The sequence below is a fragment of the Hippocampus guttulatus genome, chromosome 1 (genome assembly GCF_054856545.1).
Source record: "Hippocampus guttulatus isolate MCC_2025c chromosome 1, RoL_Hgut_1.0, whole genome shotgun sequence".
Lineage (NCBI taxonomy): Eukaryota > Metazoa > Chordata > Actinopteri > Syngnathiformes > Syngnathidae > Hippocampus > Hippocampus guttulatus.
The window spans coordinates 31,127,719-31,134,094 of record NC_141261.1 but is presented as its reverse complement, the minus strand read 5'-3'; the positions used below and the strand labels follow the sequence as shown (position 1 = coordinate 31,134,094).

Below are 6,376 nucleotides of genomic sequence, written 5' to 3'. Positions count from 1 at the left end.
AATTTTGACTGATTTGCAAGGCCCACAGAATTTTCTGTTCTATGGCTATATATACATGCAACCTGTCAAAAGAAAGGTGAGACTCTCTTCTTTCAGCAGAAAAAAAGTTTGTTTCTATCTTTCTCCGTTTGTTGGCAATCAGCATTAGAAAACTGCTAAGTTTTATGGGAAAGGCCGATTTTCTGCAGAAATCCAGAGAAAATGAGCTTTTTGTAAAAGCATGCATTTCAAGCATCATTTCAAATTTTACACTATTTTTTGCTTTTGTGGCAGCTCAAATACCTCAATAATGTGTTCCTCCTACAAAAGAACATGACAAATAATGTTTTTGTAGCAAAATAATTTATTTGCACACAACAAAACTATTGAACTATGAACAAAAGTGCAGCTGTGGAGAAGATGGTTTTTGGCTTCCATCCAGTTTGTCACCATCGATTCATCCCACCACGTCCAGATGCACGACCTATAAATTATACAAACATAAAAAGTTGCAAATATATCTTGCTGCAGAGTGAGGTACAATAATTTTATTTACCTTTCTTTCCACCACCAAAGCGAGGAGTCGTCATCTTTTGGCTTTTGGTTGGACAATCTGTAATGTATAGAAGTACGTACAATTACCACACTTTTATTTTTCTATTTTTTTTATTGTTGCTTTCCACTTACATTTCAACATCTCTCACACACACACATACATGCTCGCACACTGCTATTTACACCATTCATTCCACGTTGCTCAGCATCCAATTTGAAATGAAATGGAATTTGAATTTAACACTAGTGGTTTTAGCAGAGCTGAGCGGACCAAATGTGTCCTGTTTTTTTTTTTTAAACCTATGGCGACATGCAAGTCAGCGCATATTTTCATCCACATCTACGAGACGCATCAACCGTACATAAATGATTAGTGTTACTGGCAACTTCATAGTATAGCGGGGAATGTAGCGGTATATAAAAGTGACTGAGGAGGCATAAGAAGTGATGAAGTTTTGAATGGGAACTTGCAAGCTAGTCAGCAGTTACCTCCTCGTTCCAGCGGCTCTGGCGAGGACTCTCAGCTGCTTTCCGTTATGTCCGAAGGCACATATTCGTCCGACATATCGGGATCCAAATCGCTCTCCAATTCATCGTTTTCGCCGTCGTCTACGAGACGATTCCAACGAATCGCTGACGTGTGCCCGGCGTCGGCCATGCGAAGCAATGCAGCCTCTTTGCCGTCATCGCTGGAAGTCGCCGGGGAGACGACTTGTGGGCGATGTGGGGCATCGGGAGCCACAAAATGCTCTGCCAAGCGATGATCGCTGACGTGGAGCAAGTTCATCTTCATCAGATGAACTCGAAACTCGGCGTGAGCTATGCGGGCTGCGTGTAGCACGCCATGTTTGTGCAGGCCGACGTTCGTTTGACGGGTGCCGCTTTCGATTACGTGACTGAAGCATCATTTTCTCTTCCACACAAACACCATCTCCTTTGTTGTTTTGTTTCGAGGACGCTTTTATACCGAAAAAAAATCATTTTTAGTTAGTTATTTCCTTTTCTCCATCGTTGCTAGTTGCTCATGTTCCAATCCACTATCCACATACGCCCCTCCTTCACTGTACGCCCTTTCTACTACTTCTGCGGCGTGATCCTGGTTGATTTTTGCACCACTGCCACCCGATGGCCATGTTTTTGCTATTTAACATTGCCGTCAAGCCTAATCCTGTGGTGAGAAGTTGCATCGGACTCTCTTGCACCCTCCCCCATGAAAACACGTGATTGACGTATTAATACGTCATGGGGAGGGAACGGCTATGCGCCAATTGACGTATTTATACGTCAAAGGGTGTAAATGAGTTAAAGAGTTTATGAATGGAAAGTTTACTTTTAAAAAGTTGCCAGATAGTTCCACTGACAAGACCAAAGTTACCTGGATGTTTTGCAGTAGTAAACTGAGCTATCATCATCGCACGTCGAGTCTGAATTACCGCATGATGGCAAGCACACAGCTGATAATAATAATAATAATACATCACATTTGTAAGCGCCTTTCATAACACTCAAGGACACTGTACAACCAAGAGCAATAGTAAAACACAGATAAAATAATAAACAAAGAAAGAAAGAATGAAGGCGGGTAGGCAAGTCTGAATAGGTGGGTTTTGAGCTGGGTTTTGAATATGGAAAGAGAGTCAATATTACGAATGTTGGGAGGAAGTGAGTTCCAGAGTTTGGGGGCAGAGGGACTGAAGGCTCTGCACCCCATTGTACTGAGACGGGCAGAGGGTAGAAAAAGGTGGAGGGAGGATGAGGACCTGAGTGAGCGAGAGGGAATGGAGATTTGAAGAAGATCTGACAGATAGGGGGGCGCAAGGTTATGGATGGCTTTGAATGTATAGAGAAGTAATTTGAAGTTGATTCTAAGTTTGACAGGAAGCCAGTGGAGCTGTCGGAGGATGGGGGTGATATGATGGAAGGAGGGGGTTCTTGTGATGATCCGGGCTGCTGAATTCTGAACAAGTTGAAGTTTATGGAGGAATTTTTGATGGACACCGAAGAGGAGTGAGTTACAGTAGTCAATACGGGAAGTGACGAGACTGTGAACAAGGATAGCAGTGGTGTGAGGAGTGAGTGAGGGACGGAGGCGGTTTATATTGCGAAGGTGGAAATGAGCGGACCGGGTAATGTTATTGATGTGGGAGTGAAAGGATAGTGAACTGTCAAGGATGACACCCAGACTCTTCACCTGAGGGGAAGGAGATATAGTGGCATTATCAATTATGAGGGAGAAACTGTCGGCTTTGTTTAGAGTGGATTTGGTACCGACGAGTAGGAGTTCAGTTTTATTGCTGTTTAGCTTGAGGAAATTATGGGTGAACCAAGATTTGATTTCTGAGAGACAGTGAGAGAGGGATGAGGGTGGGAGAGAAGCGTCGGGTTTGCTGGAGAGGTAGAGCTGGGTGTCATCCGCAAAGCAGTGAAAGTGTAAGCCAAATTTGCGGAAAATGTTTCCGAGCGGAAGGAGGTAGACAATGAAAAGGAGCGGACCTAGGACAGAACCCTGGGGAACACCAGAAGAGACGGGGAGGGATTGTGAAGTAAAAGAATCAAGTTGAATGAACTGAGAGCGGCCAGTGAGATATGAGTGGAACCAACGTAGAGGGGTGTTGGTGATGCCTATGGTAGAGAGTCTGTTGAGGAGGATGGGGTGAGAGATTGTGTCGAAGGCTGCACTCAGGTCAAGGAGGATGAGGATGGAGATTAGGCCAGAGTCTCCTGCCATGAGAAGATCGTTTGTGATTTTTATGAGGGCTGTTTCAGTACTGTGACGGGGACGGAAGCCGGACTTGTTCATAAAGACTATTGTCGGTGAGGTGGGAGTGGAGCTGAGAGGCGACAGTTTTCTCCAGAATTTTCGAAATGAAGGGAAGATGGGAAATGGGGCGTAGGTTATTGAAGTCATTGGGATCTGAACCGGGTTTTTTCAGGATTGGGGTGACAGCTGCAGTTTTGAAGAGCACGGGAACAATTACAGTCGACAGAGAGGAATGGATAATGGCTGAGATGAAGGGAAGCAGAGAGGGTAGGCAGGATTTGACCAGAACTGTGGGAAGGGGATCGAGCTGACAGGAGGAAGTCTTGGATTTAATGATGAGGTCTGAAATTAATGAGAGATGGGGGAGTTCAAAAGAAGAGAACAGTTTGCAAGGGGTGAGAAGGTCAGAGGAGGGGAAAGGTACAGAGGAGCCCAGATGCTGGTTGATTCTGTTGATTTTTTCGTTGAAAAAGAGAAGAAGTGTGTTGCAGGTGTCACGAGAATAAAAGTGAGGTGGTAGGGAGTCAGGGGGTTGAGTGATTCTGTTCCAAAGGGAAAAGAGAGTCTTAGTATTTCCAGCATTGGAGCAGATGAGTCCAGAGTAGTAATGTGATTTTGCTTGAGAGATGGAATCCTTGTAGAGGGATAGTTGAGCTGCATAGATATCCTTGTGAGCAGTGAGGCCGGTTTTCCTATAAAGTCTCTCAAGCTGCCGGGTTTGGGATTTCAAGGAACGGAGATGAGGGGTGAACCAAGGGGCAGACCGAGTAAAAAGGACAGAGCGGGACTTGACAGGGGCGAGCGTATTGAGGATGCTGATGAGACCAGAGTTATATCGGAAAACCAAATCATCAGGAGTGGAATCAATGTCCGGAGTCAGGGTGGTCAGCCATGCAGTGAGAGAGTCAATGTTAATGTCTTTAATATTACGGTAAACGATGGTCCGGGGTGATTTGGCAGTTGAGAGCTGGAGTGTAATGTTGAATGAGATAAGGAAGTGATCCGTTATTGGAAGTTCATCAGCAGTACAGTTGGAGGGGGAAATACCAGAGCAGCAGATCAGATCCAGGGTGTGACCTTTGATGTGTGTGGGATAATCTACAAATTGATCAAAACCAAAACTGTTAATTGAAGAAGTGAAGTCAAAGGTGAGAGGAAGAGCAGTGTTGTCCATATGTATATTAAAATCTCCCAGGATTATTACATTTGGTGACAGAGAGGAGAGATGGGTGAGGACAGCAGACACTTCATTTAAGAAGTCGCGGTGGGGTTTGGGGGAGCGGTACACTGTGGCAGTGGGAATGGATCCGGATATTTGACAGGCAAGGCATTCAAAGGAGGAAAGTGGAGGGAGAGAAACCAGAAGTACTTTCCACTTCTTGCGGTATACTATCGCGAGACCTCCTCCGCGACCAGAATCGCGGGGCTTGGAAATGTAAATAAATCCCGGGGGAGTGGAATCGTTCAACTGTGAGAAGTCCCTGGGAGTTTGCCAGGTTTCATTTAAGCAAAGAATGTCAAGCTTACGGTCCGTGAGGATATCTTGAATGAGATTACCCTTCCCAGTAAGCGAACGGATGTTAAGTAGCCCGAAGTTGACGGCGGCAGTCTCGCTGCTGCGGGGACCGTTAGCCGACGTAGCCAAGCCGGCTAACGCACGATGGTCGATGGATCGGCCGGCGTTTCTGGATGGCCGACGGGAGGAAGACCAGAAGGAGGTGATGGTGTTGGATCGGTTGAGGCAGAAGCCCCGACGAGACCCACGATGAATGTATTTCCGGGAAGGAAAGCGAACGATGTCCGGGAGCAGGTGTAGAGCAGGAGGAGGGCCCAGCCATTGGAAGCGGAGCCTAAGGAGCTCAGCCACCGAGTACTGGAGCAGACCCTTGACAGATCGATGGAGGAGCGACAGGTTGACAGGTAGGACGCTGAGACGCCGGGACGAAACAGTCGAAGATGGTTGAGAGTGCGAGGCAGGCGTAGATGGGGGCTGGAGTGGAATGACTGTGAGATGATGATAGTGATTCCATGCGAAACAGTAAAACAATCGAGCGTAAAAACACCATAAAAACACCGTAAAACAAAAAAGTTTGTGGGAGAGCAGCGGCAGCCAAAACGCGCCAGCGTTCACTCAACTGATGTGAGTACTCCGCCCCCTCATCTAAGACAGACAGCTGTGGATCATTTCAAAGTGAAGAAAATGGATAACACGATGAAGAACAAATTTGCTGAAGCCATAGCTAAATGTATGGCGACCGCATGCAAGCCTGTCAACATTGTCCACAGCTCGACTCAAGCTGAAATCATTCGCATTGCATCTCACGACTCCACTACGGATTGCCAGCGAGAGCCTCCATTACAAGCTGTACACAGAGATTGTACGAAGCGGAGAATACACTGTTATTTCAGAAAATATTTGCATTTTGCACATAGAAAACGGATTCATGATTCCATGTTGATGAGAGCATTAAAATGGGGGAAAATAGGACAAAAAAATATAAAAGTAAGTTCCGAATCAGCTTCTTCTTACTGGTTCCGATGCGACTCCCTTCTCATTCATTCCCGCAGCTTCACTGTGCTTTAAACGGTGGATGCTGAGCGTCCGCAAAGCGTCGACTGCCCGGACGCCGAGCGTCTCGAGAGTTCAGGGTAGGTTGTCCCAATGCGTTGAACGGAGACGAGTCATTGGATACAAGCTGGTTTTTGTCCCGCCCACGGACGCTCTGCGTCTCTGGGACTGGATGGCAGTGGGAGGGTACCGGACGCCAGGCTTTTCTGCATCAGATTTGATGATCTCTCTGAGCCTGTGTGCTAGTTTGATTGACATCGAAATGAGCCAATCACCGACCTTTTAGTGTCAGCATCCGTGTGAGCAATTTTTCAATTCGCATTCTGTTCTGAGTTGAGCTGGAGACTTCTCCTAATCATCTTAGCGACACTCTTTGTGATAAACAACTAGCGACAAATTAATCTTTTATTTTTGGTGGGTTTTATTGTAGTTCCTGTAGTTGTAGGACACTAATTAAGTCCCTGGAAAAGACACCTTGTTGGTATGACGGGGTCACAGATCATTTTCTTGAA

At 46.1% G+C, this 6,376-nt stretch overlaps 1 long non-coding RNA gene across 1 annotated transcript; it reads right to left on the bottom strand.

Moving 5' to 3' along the window:
* Positions 1-323: 323 nt before the first annotated feature.
* Positions 324-578, bottom strand: LOC147211347 (uncharacterized). The gene is made up of 2 exons (XR_015100699.1): positions 536-578; positions 324-463 (listed from the first exon to the last, which is right to left on the bottom strand). It is a non-coding gene; the product is annotated as an uncharacterized LOC147211347 (long non-coding RNA).
* Positions 579-6,376: the final 5,798 nt, after the last annotated feature.